Below are 13,195 nucleotides of genomic sequence, written 5' to 3' on the forward strand. Positions count from 1 at the left end.
TGCACCATTGCTTTCTGAACATTTAAGAAGACCCCTGTTGGATCAGACACAGACCTATCCAGCCCAGCATTCCCTTTCACAGTGGCCAACAAGATGCTTATGGGAAGCTCACAAGCAGGGCATGAGAGTTATGGCATTAACCTCTCAGGATCCTCAGCAACTTCCTCAAAGGCATTCTGGGAAATGTATTTCATCTGGTAAGCAGTAGATGTTGTGGAAGCAACATATTAAATACAAACAAAATTTGGCCCGGACCCATTGGAATCCATTTTTATCCATGCTGACACATTAAAATGTGTCCAGATGCTTGTGCCTTTTATAGGCTATAATGTTTCAGGTGCAGAAGGAACAGAAAACAGTGTGCTCCTCGCTGGAGATGGCTGTATAATTCAAGGTGTAGTTTAGGGAAAGAATTGAGTGCATGCAGGTTTACCATAGCCATCTTGTTGTCCCTTGTGAAAATGGGCCATGGACTGAATCAGCAAGACTCTTCTCACATTCTTAAGGTATCAGCCTGGATAGCTCAGTTGGTTACAGCATGGTGCTGATTATGGCAAGGTTGCAAGTTTGATCCCCTAGCTTCCTAAGAGAACCAAGCTGCACATTTCACAGGCAACCACAGAGAGAGAGGTGGGAGAGAGAACTCTTATATATCATTCACATGTTTTTTATCCATGGCAATGGCAATGTTGTCAACACAACTCTACCTTCTATATAATTTCACCATGGTTACAATTGTCAACCCCACCTAAGCAATGTAGTCACTAAACTTCCTTCAGCCACCCATCTGGCGATGAAAGAGCCTGTAGACTTGGCAAAGATCCCTGTTTTACGAATCTGCATCCTTTCTTCCTTTCCTCTGTAATAACACCAAGCCAAATTTTAACTGGACAGAACCCCAGTGAAATCGCTAGAGTTTCATTAGACAGGTTCCCCCCCCCCACCGCCCCCATTATGCAAGCCACCTGGAACTATATAGCTTAACGTTCTCTTTTATTGTCACCAGTGGAGATGCAGAGGAAAAAGAGAAACATTTGAGGCAAGCAGATAAAATAGAACAGTTTCAGGCCTATTAATCTCTCCACCCGCCCCACATTGTGAAAAGTGACAGTCCAACTCCACCAGGGTTTCCCTGCCTTATCTCACTCCAGTCTCAGCCAGTATTCAATTGTCTTTTGCATATGCATCAGCCCTAAAGAGCCGGGAGCTAACAAAATGAGCAAAACTGATAACCCAAGGAAATGCTCTCACCATCTTCTTCCCAGAAATATGTAGTACTGAGGCGGCAAGTGAATTTTTGTAACACTTCAAAATATTAATGCTCTGCCAAATATATATATATATATATATATATATGCCTGGTGCAAAAAGAACCCTCAAAACACATAACATTAAATACTGTTAAATATTGTGTGTTGCGTGTCTGATATTCTGAGATGTTGATATCTGCTGCATTACAGGTTTGAAATATTGTCAAATAGAGTTTTCTACTTTATATTTATAAAATATATATTGTTTTATTGTTTATCTTAATGAACATCTATATTTTAATGGGATTGTTTCATTGTGTATTTTAATTATGGATGTTTATATTTTACTGTCTGTGCAACTGGTTTCTGTACTTTGCAAACTTATTAGAAACCTACTTTGGCATTAATCAGTATATTCATTAATGTCAAAACAATATTCGCCATATTATATTACATAAGATTCACAGATAGCTGTCAGATACCACCAAAAACTGCCACAGAATGTTTGTTCTCAAACATTGTAAAATACGCCATGTCACCTGTTAGATACTGGTCAAATATTGAAATAAGGAATTATATTTTAAATCTGTGTTTTAAATATTTGGGGAGGGAAAACATGAATGTGAAGAAAGTGTTCATTAGCGTAGGAACTTGTGAAGAGTTTTAAAGGTCCTCCGTTAAGAGGTGAGAACAAATTATGTCTCTCCCTCACTCTAACCACATTTCCACCAGTACAATATGAACATAGATTCTTTGCTTCCTGGCAAAGCAAAAATAATTCAGACTTCTGCTAATTGGAGGGCAGGGCTTTCCACTGTTCAGCTTCTACAGCTTTTATGAGATGGCACGTTCAGGACAGTCATAGATACTTTGCCATCCAGGTGCGATCTGGCTTGAAAGAGGGCTTTCATAGACCAGTGGCCACACATGAGGTGCTGAACAAGCCCTTAACAAGTTTGCCTACACCTCTGAATCATGCCTGAGTCACTTGCCCATGTGCCAAGAACATTCAGTCTTCTCTATGGGGAACAGAGCAAACTCGCTGGTTTACACAAGATTAATTGGGAGGAAAGGTAAGGCAATGTGTTTATGCCAGCCATGGTTGCCAGTTTATTAAAGTGCCTAAGTCTAGCAACACCTCAGCAATGACATGGATTTATTTAAAATAACTTTTATTAGAGTTTATAAAGAGAGACACAAAGATTATTGTCAAATATCTTTTTTTGGGGGGGGGGTCCAAACCAAAACATTAATCCGAAAGAAGAAAGAAAGAAAGAAAGAAAGAAAGAAAGAAAGAAAGAAAGAAAGAAGGAAGAAAAAGAGAGGAGAAAGAAAAAGAAAAGAAAGAAAGGAGAGAGAGAGAGAGAGAGAGAGAGAGAGAGAGAGAGAGAGAGGAATTAAAAGACAGAAATAAAAGGAGAGAGAGAAAAGGGATGGGGAGGAGGAGGAAGAGGAGAAAAGTTAAGAAGTTAAAGAACTTCCAATTCTTTGTGTGTGTGCTATATATAAACATTATTCACTTAATCCACTCCAGTATAACACTCAACAAACCCACTTTCTATAAACCACTATCCCCATTCCTCAAATCCAAATGTCATTATTTCTTTTTCTTTTTCACACAGAAAGTCCATGTGTGGTTTCCAGTTTTTCAGTAAATGTTAACAATGACTTTTCTCTGATTAAACATGTCAATTTCGCCATATCAGCCTTTAATTTTAACAACCATTCATTAATTGTTGGTAATGATGATTCTTGCCATCTTTGTGCATATAAAAGCCTCACTGCCCTAATCATATACTGAAGCAAAGCTCCACAATGCTTTTCTAACTGTACATCCATATGTCCCAGCAGGAAGATTTCTGGATTCAAATTGAAAGTTAACCTTCAAAATTCTCTGTATCAGTGTATGTATTTGTATCCAATATTTTTGGCCTTTTTTTACATGTTCACCAAGCATGATAAAAACTTCCCTTCATGCTCTTCATATTTCCAACAAGTATTTGGGGTAGTTTTATAGATTTTAAATGATTTCTCAGGAGTATAGATGTAAACCTAGATTATATACAAAGATACCCATATGGATTTCAACACAAGAAGTGTTTCATAGAAACTGAGGCAGCTACAGCTCTATTCGCCTTAGTCAGTTTGGCCAATGACCAGGGATGGTGGGAACTGGAGTTCAGTAATGTCTGGGGAAGGTGACTCTCGGGGATGTAGTCCAACAGTATCTGAGGATCCATGGTTGGGGAAAGTTTTGTTTTTTAAAAACAGCACCAGCACTGATACCTAGGAAAACTCAAATCCATTTGCAAAAAACTCACGATGCGTGAGGTGACCATGAGCCTCTATTTATTAACAGTTGCAGTATATGTGAAACAAAAGAGCCGCCTTGATTTTGATTCCTTACATTAATCCATTTGATGCTAATGGGTTGTTAAATTTGCATGTGTGTACACTGCTATTATGCAGGTGCGCTTGACTTGTGACAGTGAAAGTGCAGATACATTCATTTCTTCCCACGCGGAAAGGAAGAGTGGAATGATGAGAGGCAAGTGAAAATGGAGACACTCAATCAATGAATCACCTGAAAACTTAGTCTTGGTAATTCAGGTGGCGGACTTTTCCTTTCCTTTCCTTTCCTTTCCTTTCCTTTCCTTTCCTTTCCTTTCCTTTCCTTTCCTTTCTTAGAAAAAATAATGCTGGAATATAAATACAGTGTCTGTTTCACACTGAAAGTTGTGCTGGTCCAGGACCAAGTGGAAATTGCACCCGGACATCAACTCAATGCCTTTGAAATCCCTAACTTATTCTAGCAACTGAGCCATCCTCAAAAAGGCATCAGCTCACATAATATCATCTGATGCATGGTTCACATGGCTGTATCTCAAATATTCATTTTCACTTAATAGCACATCTCTCAACACACCCACTGAATGAATGTGAAGGCTTATGACATAATAATCTGGTGTCAGAGATGATAACCTACCTAACCTGATTAGGAGTACATATATGGCTGAATGCTGATCTAATCAGGCTATAAATAAAGGGTGCGCCAGTATTTTAGCTAAGCTGCTTATGGCCAGAAGGTTACATTGCAGGATCACTGCCATTCAGGGACACTGCACAGCAGATCATGACTTTCTTGCAGCTGTTGTGCTCAGGTTGGCTTTCTTCCGTTCTCTCAGATTGCTATCGTTGCAGGTGATGTGTGAGCTGAAACAGCAATCCTCGGACTATTGGACCACAGTCATGCTATTTTCTGGACTTGGTTGTGCCATTTATTGTAGTTGACACTATGCAATCAAATATGTGAACCAATAGACCCTGATGAAAACTACTATGTTTGCTTCAATACTTTCATTATTCCCCATGGGAAAAGCTGAGCCACGTGGGAAGACCCACACTAGAATCAGAGTTCAGCTCAGGAAGAGATTGTGAGCAGGATTCTTCCCATCTGATCCCAATCTTACTTTGGGTGACTACAGTCTAACAGTGAAGCCATGACACTTCTGCAAACATAAGCATTTCAGGTGATACATATTGTGTTGTCTGATGGTCCGCAGCTGCCTTTTCACACCTGCAAGTCCCTCTTTGATGCTGCAGTCACTGAAGGAGAGGTATGCATGTGTGAATCAGTCCTTGGGGTTTTCCCACACTCCAGTTTAAAAGCAGATTAAGAGATTGTACCATGATTAACACTTATCCTTGTGTATTCACTGTGCAAGGCTGCTGCTTGTGATTGTGGCCACCAGCACGACAAATGATGTGTGTGGCTGTGCGCGTGCATGTGTAGCCATTGATGTTCAAATAAGAACACTGTAAATCATATAATCGCTTAATAACTTTGCCTCCTTGTCAGAATGCTCCTCCTGTCAATTACACAGAATTGCCTCCTTGACAGATAGCTTCTGCCAATTACACAATGAACTATCAGTTTGATTTCATTGCCCGCTAGTTCTCTACAGCCGCCCTTGGGCTAGAACTTCCATTCCACTCTCCCTTGCCATTGCAAATGAAGCACGTATGTGTGCTGTTAGCAGTGAGCAGCTTTCATTAGATGGTGTGCACAAACACAATGAATTAATTCGTGTGTGGACTACCTCCTTAAGTGCAGCCTAACTCTGAGACTCTCTGATCCCTCTCCGCCTTGAAGGAACCCTGCTGCAAGCCTCTATGACCAGCCCTGCCAGGAAGCTGTATATTATCTTTCAAATAAATCAGTTGGGTTATGAAAACCTCTGCAGAGCTGGCATATGAGGGCACGGTGCCTAAATAGAAGTTTGCAGATGATTCTGCCCAGTGTGATTCATAGTTAATAAAATCATATCCATGAAAGATGGTTTGGCATGAATAGTTAAAATCATAGTTCAAATTGTGCAACTACAACTCATTACGAACAGAGGAAATATTGAGGAACTGATCGGGGATTTGAAGGACTTTCCAAGCCTAGATAGAGAAGGAAACTGCTATGGATGGCCTTCCCTTGCTTCAAAGAAACTTTCCCATTTTAATTCATTTGTTCTGAATAGCAAAAAATATCTGATCATTTATTTCTTACGTGATAAAAGAAGGCAGAGGAAATTTACTATCCTACACATGTCTACCTAGAAGTTAGTCCCACTTAACAGTGTGCTTGCATTATAAGATTAAAAAAAACTGCTCTGCAGGTTTCGATTTCTTAATAGTGGCCCCCTCATGCTGAAGAATGACGACAGACAGCATCCATTCCTGTGCGTGGAGATTAAGATGCAGAGTTGTTAAGAATCAGTGGGTGAGTTTCCTGCCCACTCTTGGGAAGTATCATAAGGGACAGCTGATAACCCTCCAACATTTCTCCATTGAAAATAGGAACATGCTAAGGAGAAGTGGGGCATTCTGGGACCAAATCAGAAACAGGGATGGCTTCTGTAAACCCAGGACTGTCCCTGGAAAATAAGGACACTTGGAGGGTCTGCAGATCATAGAACAGAATCATAGGATTGTAAGTTGGAAGGTACCCCAAGCCCAACCCCTTGCAACGCAGGTATCTCAACTAAAGCATCCATGACAGATGGCCAGAAATCTATGCCAGCTTTTCCATAATAGCTGGTAAATAGCTGCCTGGCCAGCAGTTACCAATTAAAAGAAGTACAACACAGTCCTAAGTGTGGTAGTCATCTTACTCAGAGCAGACCTACTAAAATTAATGGACATAACTTAGCCTAATTTCACTAGGGTACTCTGACTAAAACTTCTTTGGATATAATCATATGTATGTTTACTCTGAAGTTCCACTTGGTTCAACAGATCTTTGTTCATCAGGCAACAACATTTGGCACTTTGGACTGCAGTCCTATGTACATTTACCATGGAGTAAGCCCCACAGCACACAATAGGACTTGCTACACAGACTAAACATAGGATAGGATTTCCACCCTGAAATGTCTGCGCATTGTCTGTGCTGACTTCATGCATATCTGTGCTTAAGCACCAAGAAAACAAATGCTTTGGGGGTTGAAAATAGACAGTTGGGCAGTTTGCAGGATGTCTGTGGGCTGATTCAGTAGTCCGGGATTGCCTGTGAATTTCTAAGATGAGGGAGGGATTCCTGAAGACGGCTTGCGTGGGCATGGCTGATTTGTCCTGACATGTTCATTACCTCAGTCCTGGAAGGAAAACTACCGCCTACATAGCAGGGCTGCTGCACCTCATCTTTCCCAAGCTGCTTAAGAGACTTGGCTAGCTTGGAGGCAACCCCTTGCAAAATAAGATTCCTCCAGCAAGGCTTTACCTTATCTCAGTGTGTGACAGATTAAGTGACTTTATATATAGCTCCCCTTAACAAGGTGAGATGAGAAAATACTCTCCCCGTCCCAACAAACTGATTCTCTCCTGGTGCACAGCCAGGCAAAATAATTAGGGCACTAAGCGTCCTTCTAAATTTGGGAGTCATTGCCTAGTATTATGCAGCTATTTTCAATGGCTTGAGGATGGAAGGAAAAAATCAGGGTTTCAGTCTAATTGGTTTAGAGTTGAATGGCATAGCGCTGCTGGCAATGTAAATAACCATTGCCAATTCATTTGCTTAAGAAAGGGAAAAAGCAGTGTCCTCAAGGTACACTTTGAAGTAAGGAAGTTATGAGCCTTTATATTCCTCCACCACCCTTCTTTTCTTCCTGTGCTTTCCTTGTGTGCTTTGCCGCATTAGGACATTTCATTCCCATGAGACTTAGCAAATCTTCTCACCACTACCTGGGAAAATAAATTCATTGCAATGAAGATTCTAGGACTTCTTGCACATTCATAGCTTACATACCTTTTCTTTCTTTCTTTCTTTCTTTCTTTCTTTCTTTCTTTCTTTCTTTCTTTCTTTCTTTCTTTCTTGCCAAAGAAAAGATATACTGGGTAACCCAGGGTTATGAAAAAGATGCTTTAAATGGTTTGGATCATTGCCTTATGGAGCTTCCAGATCAAACATTGCCTAAAATTCCTGTTCTTCTGCTGACGTGTAGAGACCAAACAGATGGGGAAATCAGTGGGGATTCCACTGGTTTTAGTGGGTCTACTCTGACTAAGCTGGATACCACCTATGGTCTCCCGTAAAGATTGCACAGATAGGTTGCAAGAAAAGGAAAAAAGAAATAAACCTGTGACAGTGTACTAGAGTAGAAGGCGGATGGACTGGACTTCTTAGAAAATTGGTTCTGCATTTCATTCATTTCTACAAGAAAGAAAGAAAGAAAGAAAGAAAGGAAGGAAGGAAGGAAGGAAGGAAGGAAGGAAGGAAGGGAGGAAGGAAGGGAGGGAGGAAGGGAGGGAGGAAGGGAGGGAGGGAGGGAGGGAGGGAACGGATTCCTGTTTTTAGCAGCCACAGCTACAGAAACAATGCAGCTGTTTGTCATGTAGTATAGAAATCTGCTGGTTACAGTGCTTTAGACTATAACATCTTACCATATTCCATTTGGTTTCAGTTATATATGGAGTGCTTAATCTTAGGGCAGGTTCACATATCACGTGTTTGAGCATGATTGCAGCATCCAGTGGTGACTTCTGTCTGTGAATAAGGGCCCCAGCCTTCTTACTGAGCATTCATGGTTATTTGTGCTCATGATGGTATTGAGGTGCATATAGGCAATCCCACTCTCATTACTCCTTGTGCCTGAAAAAGTTATGGAGAGGACATGCTGCTTCACTTCCAGTTAATGTACATCCAGTGGCTTCCAGCTGAAATCCTGTAACTTTGCATGCCACAAATGTTCTGGGATTGCTGTGTGTGTGTGTGTGTGTGTGTGTGTGTGTGTCCCACTTTGGCTGCACTATAATGCAACAGCACCGATGCAGTAGCATTAGGGAAGTATCGCAGAAAAACGAATAAAGTGGAATGATGTGTAGATTGCCACCAGTCTAGTATAAATCTGCCACTAATGCACTATTAAGCAGTGATTTCTAAAGACTTACCTCCAGGCACCACTCATTTCAGAATGCCTGTTAGGTAACATGAAACATTTTGTGTGTGTACTGTTTTCTCCTTGGAATGAATGTGCTGCTTTTAAAACCTACCCCATAAGAATGGAAGGGTTCACCATTGAATGCCAGACTGCAAAAGGCAGCATGATGTAACCTTGCTAAGTGAGGAATGCAAGCCTTAACTAAAAATTCAGGAAGAATGTGAAGAATTCTGCTCTGGAATTCCAGAAAAGGGAACGGCATGTTGAGCTTTGAAGATCATGTTTGTAAAGGGTGGCAAACAAATAATTGGAGGAAAGGTGAAAGATGCACTTTGTGGTCAGCTTGCCCTTACAATATCTTACAAGAACACCCGGCTTTGTTTATTATCTCTCGTTCATGTTGGTCAAGGCATGCCAGCAACCTCAAGTGCCCGTATCATACTTTACTGCTGTGCAATCAAAGAATGTACAGAACACTTGAGACTTACACGCTATGAAAAAAAATGTTATGTCATAAAGGTAAATAATAATGAAAAAGGTGTGTTAGCTTTGGCTTGCAACACTTAACAGTTACCAGCTATCACAAATGCTGCCCCATCTGGCAGTCATAGAATATGACAACTGGTTCTGAACATCTCGGGGTTCATCTGAACATGCAGATCATTTTACTGAACTTCTTAGTGGTGGAACCATTTTACTTTCCAAATTGTCGGCATGGCCCGTTTGAGTTCAGTATTAGAGGGAGTTAGCCCTGAGTGCTCACTGGAAGGACAGATCCTGAAGCTGAGGCTCTGATGCTTTGGCCACCTCATGAGAAGAGAAGACTCCCTGGAAAAGACCCTGATGTTGGGAAAGATGGAGGGCACAAGGAGAAGGGGACGACAGAGGATGAGATGGTTGGACAGTGTTCTCAAAGCTACCAACATGAGTTTGACCAAACTGTAGGAGGCAGTGGAAGACAGGAGTGCCTGGCGTGCTCTGGTCCATGGGGTCATGAAGAGGCGGACACGACTAAACAAAGAAACAATTTGAGGGTGTAAAAAACAAGGCCGTATCCACCCAACAATTTTAGAGGCTCTTGTTTTGCTTATGGCTATCCCAACTGCATTATTCGCCCCTGGTCGTGTAAATTTATATGAATATGGTCAGTCAAGTGTTTATTACAGCCAGCTAACCAATAGATTACTATAGGAGTATATGAAGCTGCTTTATACTGAACTGGGACATTGTTGTCAACCATGGTTGGCCTTGGCTTTTCTGGGTTTCATACAGGTCTTTTTGCTGCACTGCATGGAGATGCCAGGGATTGAAGCTGGAACTTCCTGCATGAACAAGATTAGCTTAGAGAGTATATGGCTATTGGGCTAGGTGGAATGGACATAGCAGTGGGTGTCTCAATTTTTCTTCAAACCTTAATTTTATTTCTGCATTTGGGTGTACATCCTCTGTGATAAGCATTGTACCTGCTCCAGCCATGCCATGTTTTGTGTTGTTTTAAAGCGACGGGGTGAGCTCCCATTGCTCGGACCCAGCTCCTGCCAACCCAGCAGCTGGCAGAAAGCATGCCATAAAAGTGCAAGTAGATAAATAGGTACAGCTCCAGCGGGAAGGTAAATGGCATTTCTGTGCATTTCTCTGGTTTCGATATTCCGTTGCTCCAGAAGCAGCTTAGTCATGCTGGCCACATGACCCGGAAACACTGTCTGCGGACAAACGCTGGCTCCCTCGGCCTGTAAAGCGAGATGAGCACTGCAACTCCAGAGTCATTTGCGACCGGATTTAACTGTCAGGGGTCCTTTACCTTTTTAAAGCAATGTCCATGAATATGAATCCAAAGAAGTTAAAATGTCCGGCAGCCATAAACATGTGTGGATTTACTGTATTTACTTATGTACAGTGGCTATTTTTACAGCTGTGTATGAGATTATGTGAGGGCATTAAAATGCAAAACAACAGGAGATGGATGTAGACTCCTTTGAAGTGCAGAAGGTGAAGATAACATGAGTCATAAAGTGAAGAAGGAGAACTAATAGCCTGTGCTGTAATGATTGATGGACACTCCGAAACAGCATCCTTTAAGGTTATAATTCTGTTTTAGAGTCCTAGAGACTCTTGTCACATCTCAGGGACTGCAGTTTCCTTGTTAGAACTCAGAGTTATGCTTTTGAGTCATATTATTGGATTTCTCAGCTGGAATGTAGGTGGAACATACCGTTAATTTATTTGTATACCATCTCGGTCTTACAAAATTGCCAAAAGGGCATTAAATGTTTCTGGCTTACTTGCACATGCCAAGCTAGTGAGAGGCTGGATGACAAATGACAGCTTGATTTTGGGCCCAGAATAGCAGAGTCAATATGGGAAACAAATCCATTTCTTACAATAAAAATGTGTGCATTTAAATTCTAGCTTTTAACATTTTTTATGTGCTGCCCATTAAGCTGATTGGAAATGGTATCCAAAAAAAATCTTCAACAATACTTTGCCTGGAACTCTCACATCCTTCACCCAATCCCCACATTTGTCCTGTGTTTGTCTGATGCAGAAATGATTGCCATGTAGGGAAAATGCCATGTGTGAAGTAGCCTTAAAACCCAATAATTCAATTACCAGAAATATTTAGGAGATAACTTAGCCGTATCTGTGTTGTTCATAAATAAAAGGGCATCATTTTGTAGTGCTGGCAACCTGGGGTTTTCATGAATGTTTTATTTGGTCTGAGAATAATGTTACCTCTGATTTGCAGTAGATAATATTGGTATTTTAAAACTACATCATTACAATGGTACACAATTCCAAACGGCCAAATCTATAACCGAGAGTTGCAAAGCCAACTGTCTCATGGACATAATTAAAGTAATATATGGGGCTGTTTAATACAGGAATTTAGGTCACTAGGAGCCACATGATCGAATACTGCATAATTATAAGCTAAATCTCTGCATGGAGTGTTGCCATGCTGTCACAATGCTTGCTAATAAGCATACTGTTTACTATACTGACAGGAGCGTAATTCATGCAGCCATTAACCCACTAATTTTGAGGAAGAAAAGCCTCTGGGAAATGGTGGTATTTTTCAAACTCCAGTAATCAAGGCAGATTCCTTTTAAAAAATACTGTGGAGGGGGGAGGGGCAGGGAACAGGCTCACCAAATATTATTCTGTTCACCTATGAAATTGTCAAACTGTGCACCATCATGGCAATGCTTCCTGGGACATCTTGGCATGCCTCTAAGGACAAATGAAGCTACCACCCAGCTAAAGCTAAGTCAGTCCCTGGCAGAAGTCTTTCTTGTATGCCACCTCCTCAAGTTCCATGGTGGAAGAAAGCTGAGATATACATGTAATAAAATAAATGAATCAGCATAGCCACATAGTCAGAAGTCTTCACAAGGCACATGGAACCCAGAGTGACAACCATCATGGAGGTGGAGCAACTGTGTGGTTAAATGACTTGTTACATGTTAAAGGTACTTGTTCAAGGACCCAAGTCTGATAAGAAGATGCTATATTCTTCTCTGTGATGCCATTCTGCTCCCTGGATTCTTCAATATATATGTGGCCAAAGAAATAGTGCCCGTCAGAAATGAGCAGAACTCATCAGGATTGCTGCATAATCTTTATTTTCTTACTGATACTGGTAAATGTACAGTCAGCAGCTTTTAAGACTTGTACTTCAGGAAGATCATGCTCGATAAACCTTCATGGGTGGCAGATGAATTTGGGAACGTATCTTGCATTTCAGGATTGTGTGTTCTATATCAGTAAGCTCCTTCACAAAGAAAGTGACATTTATGAACTTATTTCCCACCTTCAGGAAAGCTGAGGAATTAAACCTGCAAATTAAAAGGAGCTATATTTTTTGTTATACCTTCAGATTACAAAAGATTTTAGTTACTCACTGACAGGGTTAGGGTTGTCATCATCTTCAGTAATTGTCAGCTCCCGTATCTTTTAAAAAAATGTAAATCAGGCAACCACCTACTTGGCAAGGTGTAGCATGGGAATTTCTGAGAAGACTTCTTTGTACATTGGCAACCCACTTGTTCAACCCTGTAATAAGTTGACCCCACAGTTCTACTGTACTTTGCACAAATGCATGTCCTGTCAGTATCCTGCACTCGCTCGGAAGTGTGGGGGGGGGGGAGAATGGCAAAATCATTTCAGCCAATTCTACAGAACCCATAGCAATTGTTCAACTATTCTCTGGTTTGTTTGTAGTCAACTCCCCTAGCAACTATGTATGGCAGGTATGGGGGACATTGATTCTTCAAACATTGTTGAACTACAATTCCCAACATCCCTGGCCACTGCTCATCCTTGCTTGGGCTGATGGGACTTCTAATTCCACCAAGATCTTACAGTTTGTAGTTTGCCACATGCTATAATTTCCAGTACCCTTTGCAAACTGCAATTCCCATGATTCTTTGGAGAAGCGGGGAAATGTGCTTCTAGTGTACATATGCAGCCACTGTTTCTCTTCTCATTTGCATCCCTGCTTCTTCTTAACAGCTCCAA

This window comes from Podarcis liolepis, assembly GCF_965112155.1.
Source record: "Podarcis liolepis genome assembly, chromosome: 3".
Lineage (NCBI taxonomy): Eukaryota > Metazoa > Chordata > Lepidosauria > Squamata > Lacertidae > Podarcis > Podarcis liolepis.